The sequence below is a fragment of the Pyrus communis genome, chromosome 8 (genome assembly GCF_041283825.1).
Source record: "Pyrus communis isolate YQ-2024b chromosome 8, ASM4128382v1, whole genome shotgun sequence".
Lineage (NCBI taxonomy): Eukaryota > Viridiplantae > Streptophyta > Magnoliopsida > Rosales > Rosaceae > Pyrus > Pyrus communis.
In genome coordinates this window covers 10016634-10035246 of record NC_142572.1, presented here as the reverse complement: position 1 = coordinate 10035246, position 18613 = coordinate 10016634, and the positions used below count along the sequence as shown (strand labels likewise).

At 38.9% G+C, this 18613-nt stretch overlaps 1 pseudogene; it reads left to right on the top strand.

The window, feature by feature from the left end:
- LOC148695066 (uncharacterized) overlaps positions 1-18613 on the top strand; it is an 86604-nt pseudogene that overhangs the window by 26280 nt on the left and 41711 nt on the right.

Here is an 18613-nt window from a genome sequence, read left to right as displayed (position 1 = left end):
AAAGTGTGTTTTGTTTTTAAATTCGTCCAAAACTAATCCCCCTTCACTTTGTTGAGTCATAGTAGTTAGAAATCACTTTAGTTTGTGTTTTTAAGTGTCTTAGGTCAAGTTAAAACCAATTTTCGTCCAAAGTTGTGTCTAGTGTTCAAAACTGCCCAGATTGTGTTTTTTAGGCAGTTTTGAGTGTTTTGGTGCTGTTTTGAGTCTTTTGGTTTGTTTTGGTGATTTAAATTTTAGTTTTGCATTCCTTGAGTCTAGTATAGTGTTTTATATTGTGTTTTTACGTTTTTGAGTCAAATCCAAGTGATTAATAATCCCTCCTAATCCCCGGTCCAGAACGATCCCTACTTACATTCTTCACTACAATTGATAAAAAGAGGGTTTAATTTGTGTGCGTATAATTCTCGCATCAAATTTTGGCGCCATTGCCGGGGATTAGCAACTTTGCTAATCCCTTGGATTGTTATTTTCGTTTTTCTTATTAGATCAGATTCTTATGTTATTTTGTTTCTTGTTTTAGGTACTTGTTTATGACTCGGAGTTCTAATCCGGTTCACGAACATATTTTAGACTTTGACGACGATTTTGAGCGTGAGTTGAGACGTAAGAGGAAGAACCCGGAACCTAGTGAATCAAGTGCAAGCTCTGAGTCCGTTTCTGAATTTGAAGAAGAAGTGGAAGACATGGCAGCGGACAACCGAACAATCAAGGAGCTTTCCGCTTCGGGATTGGCCAATGCCGCACCCTTGTGCATCCAATACCCAAGGGCGGCTCAAGACAAGACTGCCGAGTTCGAATTGAAGTCAAGCCTGTTACATCACATTCCGAAGTACCATGGGCTATCCATGGAAGATCCGAACAAGCACTTGAAGGAGTTTGAAGTCGTTTGCTCAAGCATGACTCCGGTGAACGTGGATGAGAGCATCTTGAAGATGAAGGCCTTTCCCTTTTCTCTCCAAGAGAAAGCGAAAGATTGGTTGTACGAATTGGCTCCCGGAACTGTCACATCATGGGAGAGCATGAAACGAGCTTACTTGGAGAAGTTTTTCCCAACTTCTCGAGTCATCCTCCTACGAAAAAGGATAAGTGGAATTCAACAAGATGAAGGTGAATCCTTTCCTACTTATTATGAACGTTTTAAATCTCTTGTTGCTTCATGTCCACAGCATCAAATGAAGGAGGAACTACTTCTACAATACTTTTACGAGGGACTTCTACCTATTGAACGTCAAATGCTAGATGCCTCAGCGGGAGGAGCCTTGGTGGACAAGACCCCTACGGCTGCAAAGACCTTGATTGCTAATCGAGCATTGAATGCTCAACAATACGAAGGCGTTGGACAGAGGAGTACCCCACGGCAACACCAAGTCAATGAGGTAAGTGCCATAACCGAACTTCAAAATCAAATGGCTAACCTTACTACGTTGCTTTCTCAGGTGGTGGAAGGTCCAAAAGTCAAAACCATAGCTTCTTGTGGCGTATGCTCCATGCAAGAACACCCTACGGACAAGTGCCCACAATTAATCGAGAATGGAGGGTGGGAGACACTCAATGCCGTGGGATATGGCAACCAATACCAATCACGTGGTGATCCGTTCTCTAATACTTACAATCCCGGTTGGCGTGATCATCCGAATTTCAAATGGCGAGACCCCCAACAAGGTCAACAACAAAGCGGATTTAGGCAACAACCCCCGGGTTTCTATCAAAAGCCGTTGGCACCACCACAAGCCCAAGCACAACCTGCCCAAAGCAATGTAGGTAATTCAAGTGATAATGATAAGATTTTTCAATTACTTACTACTTTGACGCAGGAAGTCCAAACTCAAAACAAAGAGAGGCAAATCCAAGACAAGAGGGTGGACAACTTGGAGAAGCAAGTGGGACAGATTGCCGAGTTCATGGGGAAATTTCGTGAGCAAGGAAGGTTGCCTAGCTCAACGGTGGTCAATCCGAAAGGTGGATTCGAATCTGCAAAAGCTATGCATTTGTGAAGTGGAAAGCAAGTCGGATCTGACCTCAAACCATCCAAATCACGTTCCAACGAGGAGGACGAGTTGAGAATTGAAGAGGAGGAGCAAAGGCCACTCACGGCCAAGGTGGAACCAATTGTGCCGCAAGTTCCAAGTGATCCCAAGTCGTCCAATTCATCCAATAAAGGTAAGAACGTGTCAAGTTCGGTTCCTACTAATGATTTTCCTGCGAATGTTCCTTTTCCTAGTAGGTTTAAGCAAACAAAGAAAGAAGAAGCGGAAAAGGACATTTTGGAGACGTTTCGGAAAGTTCAAGTCAATATCCCCCTTTTGGATGCAATAAAGCAAGTGCCCAAATACGCTAAGTTCTTGAAGGAATTGTGCACTACAAGGAAGAGGGCGTCACATAAAGAGGTAGTACGGGTAAGTGAAAACGTTTCCGCTGTTTTACAAAGGAAGTTACCACCAAAATGCAAGGATCCAGGTAGCTTTACAATTCCTTGTATTATTGGTCAAACTAAGTTTGAAAATGCTATGTTAGACTTAGGGGCTTCAATTAACGTCATGCCCTACTCTATTTATGCTTCAATGAACCTTGGTGAATTGAAAAACGATGGTGTGATCATACAATTAGCCGATAGATCTAATGCCTATCCAAAGGGAGTTTTGGAAGATGTGTTAGTGCAGGTTAATCATTTGATCTTCCCGGCGGACTTCTACGTACTTGAGATGGATGAATCGGACCATGCCCCTTCATTGCCCATCCTCCTCGGAAGGCCATTCATGAAAACTGCTCGTACGAAGATTGACGTATATAATGGCACTTTGACCATGGAATTTGATGGGGAAGTTATTAATTTCAATCTTTCTGATTCTATGAAGTACCCTAGTGAGAATCATTCGTGTTTTGCTATTGATATAATTGACTCTTTGGCGCAGGACTATTTAGACAATTTGAAGGATGATGCACTTGAATTGGTCATTGCACAAGGAAGGAACATGCAAAACATAGAAACAACCACCAAGGAACCCCACGGCATGCATGAGGAATCCTTGGCCGTGCCCCCTAATGAGGATATTATTGAGATGGTGGTTGCCCTCGAGTCATTGCCATTACAATCGGGTAAGTATTCGGACCCTATTTTAAGTTCAGTTTCGGCTAATAAAATGCTTCCCTCAGTTGTGCAGCCACCTACACTTGAACTTAAGCCATTGCCTAGTCATTTGAAGTATGTTTTCTTGGGCGAGGATGAGACATTGCCCGTCATTATCTTATCCTCACTCACGGCACAAGAAGAAAACAAATTGGTGCGAGTGCTTAAGGAGTACAAAACGGCAATTGGATGGACCTTGGCCGACATCAAGGGAATTAGCCCTACTACATGCATGCATCGCATACTTCTAGAGGAGGGGTCCAAAACATCCCGAGAGGCTCAACGCCGTCTCAACCCTCCGATGATGGAAGTTGTGAAGAAGGAGGTAATCAAGCTTTTGGATTGTGGAGTAATCTATCCAATCTCGGATAGTAAGTGGGTCTCACCCGTGCAATGTGTTCCGAAGAAATCTGGAGTGACTGTGGTTGCAAATGCCGAGAATGAACTTGTTCCTCAACGCATTCAAACCGGTTGGAGGGTGTGCATCGATTATAGGAAGCTAAACGCCGCAACAAGGAAGGATCACTTCCCACTGCCGTTCATCGACCAAATGCTTGAGAGGTTAGCCGGTTATGCTTTCTATTGTTTTCTTGATGGTTATTCTGGTTATAATCAAATTGTCATAACACCCGAAGATCAAGAAAAAACCACTTTTACATGCCCCTTCGGTACTTTTGCATATCGTCGCATGCCTTTTGGTTTATGTAATGCACCTGCTACATTTCAACGATGCATGATGAGCATATTTTCTGATTATGTTGAGAAAATCATTGAAGTGTTTATGGATGATTTTAGCGTGTTTGGTGATTCTTTCGATGGTTGCTTGCATAATCTTAGTTTAATCTTAAAACGTTGCGTTGAAACTAACCTTGTTCTTAATTGGGAAAAATGCCATTTCATGGTTAAACAAGGCATAGTTTTAGGTCATATAGTCTCTGAAAACGGTATTGAGGTTGATAAGTCGAAAATAGATCTTGTACGTCACTTACCCTCTCCAACTTCGGTTAGAGAGGTTCGTTCTTTTCTTGGCCATGCAGGATTTTATCGTAGGTTTATCAAGGATTTCTCGAAGGTTGCACAACCTCTTTGCCGTCTCCTACAAAAAGACGTGACGTTTGAATTCACCAAGGAGTGCACGGCATCATTCAACCAACTTAAGGAGTTGTTGACCACGGCACCCATCATTGTTCCACCGGATTGGAGTCTACCTTTCGAGCTCATGTGTGATGCGTCCGACTATGCTTTAGGAGCTGTTTTAGGACAAAGAAGGGACAAGAGGCCGCATGTCATCTACTACGCCTCACGGACATTGAACGATGCACAATTGAACTACTCCACTACGGAAAAAGAACTTCTGGCCGTTGTCTTTGCTTTAGATAAATTTCGATCATATCTAATTGGTACTAAAGTAATTGTTTTCACTGATCATGCAGCTCTGAAGTACTTGCTCACTAAAAAGGAGGCCAAGCCACGGCTAATTCGATGGATGTTGCTACTTCAAGAGTTCGACATAGAGATTCGGGACAAGAAGGGAAGTGAAAATGTGGTGGCTGACCACCTAAGCCGAATGGTGCACAATGAAGAAGCCCTACCCATTGCCGAGACATTCCCCGATGAACAATTGCTGTCCATAAAGGTTAGTACACCTTGGTATGCCGATATAGTTAATTTTTTGGTGTCAAAACGTATTCCAAATGAGTTCAATAGGCACCAACGTGACAAACTTAGGCATGATGCACGGTTTTATGTGTGGGATGATCCATACTTATGGAAATTTTGTCCCGATCAGATTATACGTCGTTGTGTGCATGGTTCTGAATGTCATTCAATTTTGAGTTTTTGTCATACATATGCATGTGGAGGGCACTTTGGCACACAACGCATGGCCCTCAAAGTGTTACAATGTGGATTTTATTGGCCTAGTATTTTTAAGGATGCTAGAACGTTTTGCTTAACATGTGATAAATGCCAAAGAATGGGTGGTATTAGTGCAAAGGACCAAATGCCGCAGGTTTCTATCTTAAATGTTGAAATTTTTGATGTTTGGGGTATTGATTTTATGGGTCCCTTCCCTTCATCGTATGGTTTCATGTATATTTTGCTTGCGGTTGATTATGTGTCAAAATGGGTGGAAGCCAAGGCCACCCGGACTAATGATTCTAAAGTGGTTGCAGATTTTATTAGAACTAACATTTTTGCAAGGTTTGGAATGCCACGAGTGATCATTAGTGATGGAGGGTCACACTTTTGCAATCGGACCATTGAAGCGTTATTGAGGAAATACCATGTCACCCATAAGGTTTCTACACCTTACCATCCTCAAACGAATGGCCAAGCCGAGGTTTCCAACCGAGAGATCAAGCAAATCCTAGAAAAGACCGTTGGGCCAACAAGAAAGGATTGGAGTTTACAGTTAGATGATGCACTTTGGGCGTATCGTACGGCGTACAAAACCCCCATTGGGATGTCCCCCTTTCGACTTGTCTATGGCAAGGCATGCCATCTTCCCGTGGAGTTGGAGCATAAAGCTCTTTGGGCCGTCAAGAAGTTCAACATGCACTTAGATGAAGCGGGAAGTACTAGGAAATTCCAATTGAATGAGCTTGATGAAATACGGCACGAGGCGTACGATAATGCAAGCATTTACAAGCAAAAGACCAAAGCTTTCCATGACAACATGATCCGTGGGAAATCATTCTCAATTGGGCAGAAAGTGCTATTGTTCAATTCCCGTTTACGTTTATTTCCCGGTAAGTTACGTTCTAAGTGGATTGGACCATTTGTTATTACTAATGTTTTTGTTCATGGTGCAGTCCAAATCCAAAGCTTGAAAACGGGACAAGAATTCAAGGTGAACGGGCATCGTTTGAAGCCCTATTATGACACCTTTGTGGAGCATGCCGTGGATGACATACCCTTGGAAGCCGTGGGCCCTAGTAAGGAGTGAATGAGGTCTTCGTCCGGCTGTACGACGTTAAAGCAAGCGCTACTTGGGAGGCAACCCATGCATTCAACAAAGGAAGACCGAGAAAGCACTCCAATTCCAGATTTGCGTTCCTAAACTCTTCTCTTTGTTGTTGATTTTGTTTCTGCCATGTTAGGTTGTTAGATGTTGTTTTGTTTGTTTGTTTGTTAATTGTGTGAGTCTATGCTTGAAACATTGAGGACAATGTTTGATTTAAGTGTGGGGGGGTAACCAAGGTGTTTTGATGCAAATTCGTAGGGTTTGGTCACCCATAATTTCAAATGTTGTTTCTTGCTGTTTTTAAGTGTTTTTAAGCCGTTTTAGAGTGTTTTAGAGTTTGTTGTTCTAAAAATCCGAAAATCCCAGAAAAAATTGAAAAAATTGTTTTGAAAACCCAAAAAGAGTTGTTTTAAGTTGTTTTTGTGTGTTTGTTTGTGTCTTAGGGTACCTTCCAACACAATGATGAGGATTCGGTTGTAATTGCATGACTGTTAAAGAGAATGATTAACATGGATGAAAGTTTGATTTACTCTTTGTTTATGCTTGGTTGTGGTTATAACTTATGACTTCACATGTAATCAAAAAGAAAAAAAAATTAGTTTTTGTAACATGCTTGAAGGAAGGAACTCAAACTAATGCTACAACCTTGTGAGACTTGAGCCTAAACGTTTATTTGGAGAGTTAAAATCTGTGCATTCTTGTTTTCTAAAGTCGTTGCATGATCTCATTTTTCTTTGCTTGGTTACTACTTAGAAGGCGTTTCATCATTTAGTTCCAAATACTAGAACTCATGCCAATTTCATTCAAAACATGTTATTGAATTGCATAACACATATTCAAGATGAAGTTAGTAGTGACCACCATAGCCAAATTGCCATATTTCCCTATTTCATTTGTTTGTAGGATTTAACCCCGTTGAGCCTTGTGTAGCCTACTTTCTTTGTTAACCCACAATTATCCTCACCTAGCCTAGAGTAGGACCACCCATACCTTTGTTCTTGAAGCATAGTAAAAGCATAACTCAAAGATGAATTCCTTTTGATCATTGCATTGCAGAAAACAAGTGTGGGGGAATTATTCTTGATATATGGGTGTGCCAAGTCTTGAATGAGGCACGGCAAGAAAAAAAAAAAAAGAGAAAAATTCGTGCAAAATAGAAAGGAAAAAAAAAAAGAAAAAGTTGTGAATAGTATGAAAAGGAGTTGGAAGAGCATAAAATGAGCTCTAAGTTGTTGGTTATTGAAGAAAGGGTCCAAAACGTTGCATTTGACCCTAAGTATGCACGTGTATTCCCCTTTGCGTTTAAAGTTATTTTCTGCACTCTAAAGTGAATTCTAAGTATCAAGTTCATTACTTTGCTTACTATTGTTTAAAGAACGTTTATTTTATCCTTTACCTTTCTTTGTTAGCCAATACCCCTAGCCCCGTTACAACCCTTGACTTTAATCTTGAGTGTTATGTGTTTCAATTTGTGGAGTTTAAAATTGGTACGAGCATATGGTGTCACTGGTTCTCGCATCTAAGTAGTAGCGTTCCATTCATGAGATCATATCCAAACATGTTATTAACTCCGAAAAGTGCTTTCTTTGTCATACATATATGTGAGCATTCGTTTTCATATTTACATCTATCTTCTCACATATAACTAGTATAGGGTGTGTAGTCAGAAAATCTGTGTGAAAATTGAGTGCATATCTAGTAAGGAATTGAGGAAATTCTCTAAGGCATGTTACTACATTCAGAATCATGTTTTAATTGGTTATTTGTGAACTAATGAGTAGTGATAGGAGCATATTCATGCGACTTAAATGGCTTGTTCTCGTGCATTTACGTTATGTTTCTTTAGTTATTTTAGTACTTTAAGCTATTTTCGTGTGTTTGTAGGTCCAAAGGGCTAAAGGAGCAAAAAGATGCATTTTGGAGACTTTTGGAGCACTTTTGGGCTAAGGATGGATAGCTTATGCTTGGAGCCAAAGTGTTGGACGAAATTGAAGACCTAATTGAAGACCAAAGTGTTGGAACCTTGTTCCCTTTAGTTTTAGGACATTTAAACCTTTCCTATATCCTTAGCCGTGCATAACATTCCAACATTCCACTCCTTCATTTCAGCCACACTCCCACATATCACCACATATCATTACATATCATTCACCACATATCATTCACTTATCTTATCATCCACTTATCATATCATTCACTTATCTTATCATTCACTTATCATATCATTCACTTATCATATCATTCACTTATCATATCATACACTTATCATAACCATACACTTATCACTTATCACAACAACAACCTTGCACATGCACATACATCCACATGCACTTATTCCACTTCATCATTACACCACATTCTCTCTCTTTCATTCACATGCATTTCATTCATCATTTCCACCCCCACATGTCCCTTTAATCATTCAAACATGCACTCCCTTTAATCACATGCATAAATCAGCCACATGCATCTCCCATCACCATATCAGATTTCCATCATATTCACATGCATTCCATCCTTTAAAACATTGCACATGCACTCCCTTTAATTAATTAAGCCACATGCACTCCCATCCACTTCATCATTGCAGCCAACACATGCTTTCACATGCATTTTCAGATTGTCCCCTTGCACATGCAGCCACATATTCATTGCACATGCAATTCCAACCCACATGCATCCTTTAATCATTCAAACATGCAGCCACATTCCCTCCTAGCTGTCATGTTCCCCCCATTTCACCTATAAATAAGCATCCATTGCATTCATTCTCATTAACTCTTCCATATTCCAGAAATTCGTCAAAACCTCTCCACACCCTTGCAGCAGCCACCAAAACACTTTTCTCCTCCATTGCAGCCACTCCAACCACTCCCCAAACCATTCACACCATCAAACTATCCTTAGACCTTGTGCTACAACGAAGAGGAAGATAAGAGGGCCTAAACGTTCATACAATTCAAGTTTGAGTTGTTGGAATGTTTAGGTGTTTCTTTGATTTCAATGTTTAATTTCAATACTCTTTGTTTTGTACGAATGAGGAATGGAAGAGAAGAGGGCCTAAACGTTCATACAATTCAAGTTTGAGTTGTTGGAATGTTTAGGTGTTTCTTTGATTCCAATGTTTAAATTCAACTAAACCTCCCTTGGCTAGGGGGGGATTCGAAATATATGTTTATGCTTGCATTTTGATTTGATTACTTCTAATTGCGTTTCATAAGTTGTGGATTCAATTCGTTTAACTGTTTGATTGATAACTTATTTATGTATGTTTATTGAGAGTGCACACTTAATTTTCATGCATGAATTTGACGCTAGAATATAAGTGAGTTTCACCTAATAGTTACGAACTTATATTCACAAGTAGTGGAGGTTGCTTATAAACAATCGCGTTAAAAGAATTCTTGGCATAAGTTTCATGCAATCATAGTAACGAATGCCCCGTCAACACTTATAATTTTCATAGAGCGTAATGATTCTTGCTTGTATCTCTATTATGCAATCATGTAGGGGACTTATGGGGAATGTTTTGGGTTGTCGTATGCAATCATCCAATTCAATAACGTTAGGAAGATTTGAAGGTTAATTAGTGCATCACGGTTAACTTGGAGTGTTGAGAATTAATGATTTATTGAAATGCAATTGGAAATCGTTTTATTATGCAAGTATAACATGTATGGAGATGAACCCCTTAGCTAGCCTTCATTCCATTCAATTCTATCACACTTTCACATTTACATTTTGCTTTTACTTACAATCTGTGCATTTAGTTTATTTTCGTCCAAAACTCAATCCCCCTTTACCTTATTGTCCAATTTAGTTAGAAAGTGTCTTAGTTTATGTTTCTAAGTGTTTTGATTCCATTTATTACATAATTTCGTCCAAATTCACCAAAGTGCTCAAAACTGCCCAGAAAGTGTTTTTAAGGCAGTTTTGAGTGTTTTGGGTGATGTTTGAGTCTTTTGGTTTGTTTTAGTGTTTTAAAGTTTAGTTTTACATTCTTTGAGTCTAGTTTAGTGTTTTATATTACGTTTTTACGTTTTTTAGTCAAATCCAAGTGATTAACAATCCCTCCTAATCCCCGGTCCAGAACGATCCCTACTTATACATATACTACAATTTGACGAAAAGAGGGTTTAATTTGTGTGCGTATAATTCCCGCATCAAGTAGTGACTATGATTAAGTAGATGCTTAAGCGTAAAGATGGCTAAAATCTGTGGGAATGATGATTTTTAACATGTCATGTGCATTGGAAATCCCTGAGGCGATTGTTGGAAGGTGTAGGTTGTGTTTTACTCGTTTTACTTCGTTTATTTACTTTGTTTCATTTTGTTTTGCTCGAGGACTAGCAAAAGCTAAGTGTGGGGGAATTTGATAGGAGCATATTTATGCACCTTAGTTTAGCTTGTTTTTGTGCATTTATAGTGTTTTTCCTTAGTAAAGTAGTCTTTTAAGCTAGTTCTATGTGTTTTCAGGTTTTAAGGGCAAAGTATGCAAAAGGATGCATTTTGGAGCCTTTTGGGGCAAATTAGAGCTTGGAATGGACATCATATGCTTGGAGCCAAGAGGATGGACGAAATTGAAGACTTGAAGATGATGATTCCTACTTGAGCAAGGTTTCCTAGTTGCAGTAGGAAAGTCCCTCATGGAAGATGGTTTCCTAGTTGAATTAGGATTCCTAGTTAAAATGGGTTTCCTAGTTAAATTAGGATTCCTAGAAGAATAAAGTTTCCTACTCAAATAAGGTTTCCTACTTGATGTAGGAAAGGCAAAGTCCAAATGGTCTCAAGTGAAGCAACAAAGAAGTTTTCCAAGTCCAAGAAGGAAAAGGAGTCCAAGATGAAGAAGGAATGATGAAGACAAGGTTTCCTAATCCTAATAGGCAAAGTTTCCAAGTGCAATGAGGAGTCCTTATCCATTTAGGACACCTTATCCTAATCCTATAGGGATGCCATGCACTTTACCTTATCTTGGAGGGTTTCTAGAAGCCTTAGATGCCCTATCCTATCTTTGCCGTGGGTTTTATCCAAATCCCCTTAGTTTTTAGGCTTTCTAGAAGCCCTAACATTATCCCTACAAAGGTGCTGCACCCTTATCTCTTTTTCCCTACAAATTTGGCCCTTAAAACATGATTCTAGGAACCTTATCTTATCTCCTACAAAAGTGGCGCCCCAAATCCTTCTAGAAAGCTGATTTCCCTTGCCTTGCAAGGCATTCTAGAAGCCTTATCACCTTATCTCCTTACCTGCCGCACCTAGGAAGCATTATCCCTTTCTATTTCTGATTTCTAAGCCTATTTCCTTGTGGATTTGGGTTATTCAAGTCCATATCAGATTACCCTAGGGTTTTAAGTGCCTATATATACTCATATTAACCCCTAGATCAGATCACCACCTCTCATACACATTCATTAATTCCAGAAATTCGTCCAACCCTCTCCACACCCTTGCCGCAGCCACCAAACACCTTTCTCCTTAGTTTTAAGCTTTGCCGCACCATCCCCTTCCCCTAAACACTACTACACCCCTCCATAACCATGCATCCATACACCTAAGGCCCTAAACCTGTCCCTAGACCTTTGCCGCACCAAGGAGGAGGAGAAGGAAGCTCGGAAGTTCATGCAATTCAAGTTCGCGTCGCTGGAATTTCTAGGTGTTTCTTTTCCTTTGAATTCAATGTTTAATTTCAATTCTCTTTGTTTTGTGCGTATGAGGAACTAAACCCCCCCTTGGCTAGGGGGGGGGGGATTCGAAACCATGAACATACTTGCTATATGATTTGATTACTTCTAATTGCGTTTCATAAGTTGTGAATTCAATTTACTTATCTATGTAAATTACATTGATTTGTGTGTGTTGGTTGAGAGTGCACGCTTAATTATCATGCATAAATTGGATGCTAGGATATAAGGAAATTTCACATAATCGTTATGGAATTATATTCACAAGTAGTAAAGGTTGATGATCTCAATCGCGTTAAGTAAATTCTTGGCATAAGTTTCATGCAATCATAGTAACAAGTGCTTCGTCAATGCTTATGGTTTTCATAGAACTTAATGATTCTTGCTTGTATCTCTATTATGCAATCATGTAGGGGACTTGTGGGGAATGTTTTGGGTTGTCGTATGCAATCATCCAATTCAATAACGTTAGGAAAATCTGAAGGTTAATTTAAGCGAACCTAATTAACTTGGGGCGTTGAGAATTCATGGGTTATTGAAAAGCAATTGGAAATCGTTTTATATGCAAGTATAACATGTGTGGAGATGAACCCCTTAGCTAGCTTCCCATCCATTCAATTCCATCAAATTCGTTTTTACAATCTGTTCTAATTTAAAAAGTGTGTTTTGTTTTTAAATTCGTCCAAAACCAATCCCCCTTCACTTTGTTGAGTCATAGTAGTTAGAAATCACTTTAGTTTGTGTTTTTAAGTGTCTTAGGTCAAGTTAAAACCAATTTTCGTCCAAAGTTGTGTCTAGTGTTCAAAACTGCCCAGATTGTGTTTTTTAGGCAGTTTTGAGTGTTTTGGTGCTGTTTTGAGTCTTTTGGTTTGTTTTGGTGATTTAAAGTTTAGTTTTGCATTCCTTGAGTCTAGTATAGTGTTTTATATTGTGTTTTTACGTTTTTGAGTCAAATCCAAGTGATTAATAATTCCTCCTAATCCCCGGTCCAGAACGATCCCTACTTACATTCTTCACTACAATTGATAAAAAGAGGGTTTAATTTGTGTGCGTATAATTCTCGCATCAAATGTAAAGGGGGAAGATGATGAATGCATGTGCACGGCATGGGTATTTTCTGGAATGTTGAATGTGCATGTGAAGTGGCTGATTAGAATCTAGGGTGCATGTGGAGTGGTTTTGTGGCTGAAATGATGAAGTGAGATGCATATGAATGCAAAGGGAGGCCACGGCAATGAGTGATGTTTGTTTGAATGTTTGCAATGATGAAATGGATGGGAGTGGTTTGATGAATGAGTGGATGGAATGATGAAAGAATAAAGGGTGCATGTGGGTGAATGTGTTTGCATGTGCACGGTTTTAGGGAGAAAGGTGGATGAATGTGCATGTGAGTTGGATTGTGAAAACATGTGAATGCATGTGTTTGATGAATGATAAGTGGTAAATGATAAGTGATGAATGATAAGTGGTGAATGATATGATAAGTGATAAGTGGTGAATGATAAGTGATATGATATGTGGTTATGATAAGTGATAAGTGGTGATGATAAGTAATGGGAGCATGTGAGGGAATGAATAATGAATGCATGTGTATGGTTTTGGGAGAAAGGTGGAGATGCACGGCATAAGGGAATTGGAAAGGTTTAAATGTCCTAAAACTAAAGGGAACAAAGTTCCAACACTTTGGTCTTCAATTTCGTCCAACATTTTGGCGCCAAGCATAAGCTATCCATCCTTAGCCCAAAAGTGCTCCAAAAGTCTCCAAAATGCATCTTTTTGCTCCTTTAGCCCTTTGGACCTACAAACACACGAAAATAGCTTAAAGGACTAAAATAACTAAAGAAACATAACGTAAATGCACGAGAACAAGCCATTTAAGTCGCATGAATATGCTCCTATCAATCACTCCAGGATAATTTCACGAATCGGATGAGAACTCCGAGTCATAAACTAGTACCTAGAACAAGAAACAAAACAAGATTAAGAAACTGGAATAAAATAAAAACAAACGAAAATAAAACAATCCAAGGGATTAGCAAATTTTCTAATCCCCGGCAACGGCGCCAAAATTTGATGCGGGAATTATACGCACACAAATTAAACCCTCTTTTTATCAATTGTAGTATAGGTGCAAGTAGGGATCGTTCTGGATCGGGGATTAGGAGGGATTGTTAATCACTTGGATTTGACTCAAAAACATAAAAACAAAGTTAAAAACGTTCACAAAGACTCAAAGGACTCAAAACAAGTTCAAAAGACTCAAAACTGCCTAAAAACACTAACTAGGCAGTTTCTGACCTTAAAACACTATACTAGACTCAAAGAATGCAAAACTAAGCTTTAAAACACTAAAACAAACCAAAAGAATCAAAACAACACAAACACACTCAAATCTGCCTAAAAACCACTTTCTGGGCAGATTTGAGCACAAACACAAATTTGGACGAATTTGTGTAACAAAATGACTCAAAACTCTTATAAACACAAACTAAGACACTTTCTAACTAAATTAGACAATAAAGTAAAGGGGGATTTTAATTTGACGAAAATTGAAATAACGAAACAAGTTTAATAAACTAGACAGAATGTAAATATGAATGCGATGAAAATGAATGGATGAATGCTAGCTAGAAGGTTCTTCTCCACACATGTTACACTTGCATAATAAAATGATTTCCAATTGCATTTCAATAAACCATGAATTCTCAACACCCCAAGTTAACCGTGATGCACTAATTAACCTTCAAATCTTCCTAACGTTATTGAATTGGATGGGTTAGCGCATACAACAATTCAAAACATTCCCCACAAGTCCCCTACATGATTGCATAATAGAGATACAAGCAAGAATCATTACGCTCTATGAAAATTATAAGTGTTGACGAGGCATTCGTTACTATGGAATACGCATGAAACTTATGCCAAGAATTCGTTTAACGCGATTGTTTATAAGCAACCTCCACTACTTGTGAATATAAGTTCGTAACTATTAGGTGAAACTCACTTATATTCTAGCGTCATATTCATGCATGAAAATTAAGCGTGCACTCTCAATAAACATACATAAATAAGTTATCAATCAAACGGTTAAACAAATTGAATCACAACTTATGAAACGCAATTAGAAGTAATCAAATCAAAATGCAAGCATAAACATATATTTCGAATTTCCTCATAACTTTGAAATCAAAGAAACACCTAAACATTCCAACAACTCAAACTTGAATTGTATGAACATTTAGGCACTCTTCTCTTCCATTCCTCATACGTACAAAACAAAGAGTATTGAAATTAACATTGAAATCAAAGAAACACCTAAACATTCCAACAACTCAAACTTGAATTGTATGAACGTTTAGGCACTCTTCTCTTCCTCTTCGTTGTAGCACAAGGTCTAAGGATAGTTTGATGGTGTGAATGGTTTGGGGAGTGGTGAAAATGGAAGGATGGTGTTTGGATTGTAAGGGAAACTCACGGCACAAAGGGGGAAGTGTTGGTGGTATGTACAATGGAATGGAAGTGTTTATGGAATGGATGAATTTCTGGCACAAAGGCCTTATTTCTGTGGTGAATGGATCCCCCCCTTTGTGGCTGCAATGAAGGGTTATTTATAGGTGAAATGGGGGGAACATGACAGCTAGGAGGGTGGTGGAAATCTGGAATGATGATGGGAGATGCATGTGGCTGATTTATGCATGTGATTAAAGGGTGGAAATGCATGTGCTTTGAATAAGTGGCTGCATTGATAGAAGCATATTTATGCGCCTTAGTTAGCTAGTTCTTATGCATTTATGTTGTGTTTTCTTACTTAATTTAGTGTTTAAAGTCATTTTCGTGTGTCTATAGGTTCATATGGCTAAGGATGCAAAAGGATGCCTTTCGGAGCCTTTTGGAGCAAATTAGAGATTGGAATGGATTGCATATGCTTAAAGCCAAGTAGATGGACGAAATTGAAGACCAAAGGAATGAAAATGAAGAACAAAGAGTTCACATTCATCACCAACACAACCATGCATCCACACATTCTTTCTCCATCATTGCCGTGCAAAACACCATCATTGCAGCCACATGCACATTCCACTTCATCATTTCAGATTTCCACCATCAACAAAGAACCATTCATTAATCATTTACACTTTAATCATTCAACCACATTCACACATCACCCATTCACCTTTGTGCCATGCTTCTACCTTTGTTCAAGCCCTTCCACATAACCTGCCTTCATTCATTCAGAAAATGCATTCCTTGCCGTGGCTAACATGCACTTGTTCCCCTTTCATCATTCCCTTTATTCTTTCATCATTCCATCCACTCATTCATCAAACCACTCCCATCCATTTCATCATTGCAAACATTCAAACAAACACCACACAATGCCGTGGCTCCTATCCCATTTCCAGATTTCCCCTTTGCATTTCCCCTTCATAAATCAGCCACATGCACTTTAATCATTCAATCTCCAACCTTTCACATGCATTCCATCTTTTAATTTAATCACATGCACATTCACCTTGCCTTTGCAGAAAATCCACTTCATAACACATGCATCTTGGCAGATTTCACATGCACTCATGCACATTCACCTTAATCATTCACATAGCTTTAATCCACATGCATTTCCACCTAGATTTCCACCTCACAACCACCAGAAATCAACCAAAACCGTGCATTCCCTTTCATTTCTGTCAAAGCACATGCATTTCCACCCTTTAATCACATGCACAAACAGCCACATGCATCTCCCATCACCATTTCAGCTTTCCACCTAATTCCTAGTCATCATGTTCCCCCCATTTCACCTATAAATAAGCATGCATTGCAGCCACAAACAACACACTCTTCCATTTCAGAAAACCATCTCTCATACACATTCATTCACGCCAGAAATTCCTCCCCTCTCTCTAGCACTACCATACTTCACCATTCTTCATATTTTCTGCCCAAAAACACTCCTTACCTTCCCCTACATCCATCCCTACCCTAAACACATCATTCTACATCATCCATAACCCCCAAAACTCACCAAAACCCCTTGTGCCGCAGCAACTAGAGGAGAAGAGGCCTAAACGTTCATACAATTCAAGATTGAGTTGTTGGAATTTTTAGGTGTACTTCGATTCTTGTTTTCAATGTTTACTTTGTTATTACTCTCTAAGTTTGTTGTAATCATGAGTGGCTAAACCCCTAATTAGTTAGGGGAAAGTTTGAAGCCATGAACATGTTTGAAATATGAATTGATTTCTTCCAATTGTGATTTGTTAAGTTGTGATTGTAATTCAATTATCATGTTTATTAAAAACTTGTTTTTGTATGTTGATTAGGGATGCATACTTAGTCTTCATGCATAAACTCGATGCTAGTTTATAAACGAGTTTCACCTAATCGTCACAAGTTTATAAACATGAGTAGTGAAGGTTGCTAGTCACAACCGCGTTAATTGAATTCTTGGCAAAAGTATCATGCATTCATAGTTACAATTGCCTCGTCAACACTTATAATTCTCATAGAGCATAATGATCTCTCATTGTATCTCTTCTATGCATTCATGTTGAGAACCATTGGAGAATGATTTGAATTGTCGCATGCATCATCCAATTCAATAACATAAGGAAAATTTGAGAGTTAATTAGTGCATCACGGTTAACTTGGGGTGTTGAGCATCATAGATAATGAAAAGCAATTGGAGAATCGATTCATATATAAATGTGTCATGTGTGGAGAATGGACCTCTAACTAATCCATCCATCATCTTGTTTCTCAAATCCGTTTATACAATCTGCCTAGTTTATTAACTTGTTTTATTTAATTTAACTTCGTCAAAACCTTAATCCCCCTTTACTTTAATGTCCAATTTAGTTAGAAATCAATTTAGTTTGTGCTTTTAAGTGTTTTGATTCATTTTATTTCCCAATTTCGTCCAGATTCACCAAAGTGCTCAAAACTGCCCAGAAAGTGATTTTAAGGCAGTTTTGAGTGTTTTGGGTGATGTTTGAGTCTTTTGGTTTGTTTTAATGTTTTAAGTGTTTAGTTTTACATTCTTTGAGTTAATTTAGTGTTTTATATTGTGTTTTTACGTTCTTGAGTCAAGTTATTACTTAATTTCGTCCAAATTTGTGTTTGTGCTCAAATCTGCCCAGAAAGTGGTTTTTAGGCAGATTTGAGTGTGTTTGTGTTGTTTTGAGTCTTTTGAGTCAATTTCACATTGATTAGCATCCCTAGTTAATCCCCGGTCTAGAACGATCCCTATTTGCTCATTTACTACAATTGTCATCCATAGGGTTAATTTGTGTGTTTAACTATTTTCGCATCAAATTTTGGCGCCGTTGCCGGGGATTAGCAAAATTGCTAATCCCTTGTGTTTTTGCCGTATGTTTTTAGTGTAATTTACCTAGTTTTCTCATTTTGTTTTGTTTTCTTGGTTTAGGTACTAGTGCATGACGCGGAGTTCTCAAACTGTGCATGCACATATCTTGGACTTTAACGACGATTTTGAACGTGATTTGAGAAGAAAGAGGAGGCATCCCGAACCTAGTGAACCTAGTTCAAGTTCAGAGGCCGAATCTGAGTTTGAAAGTGTGGAAGAAGAAGTTATGGCAGCAGACAATCGGACCATTAAAGAGCTTTCGGCCTCGGGGTTGGCCAATGCCGCACCATTATGCATTCAATACCCCGCGGCTGCCCAAGGCAAGACCGATGAATTCGAGTTGAAGTCAAGCTTGTTGCACCACATTCCGAAATACCATGGGCTTTCCATGGAAGATCCCAACAAGCATCTCAAGGAGTTCGAGGTTGTTTGTTCGAGCATGACACCCATAAATGTCGATGGGAACATTCTAA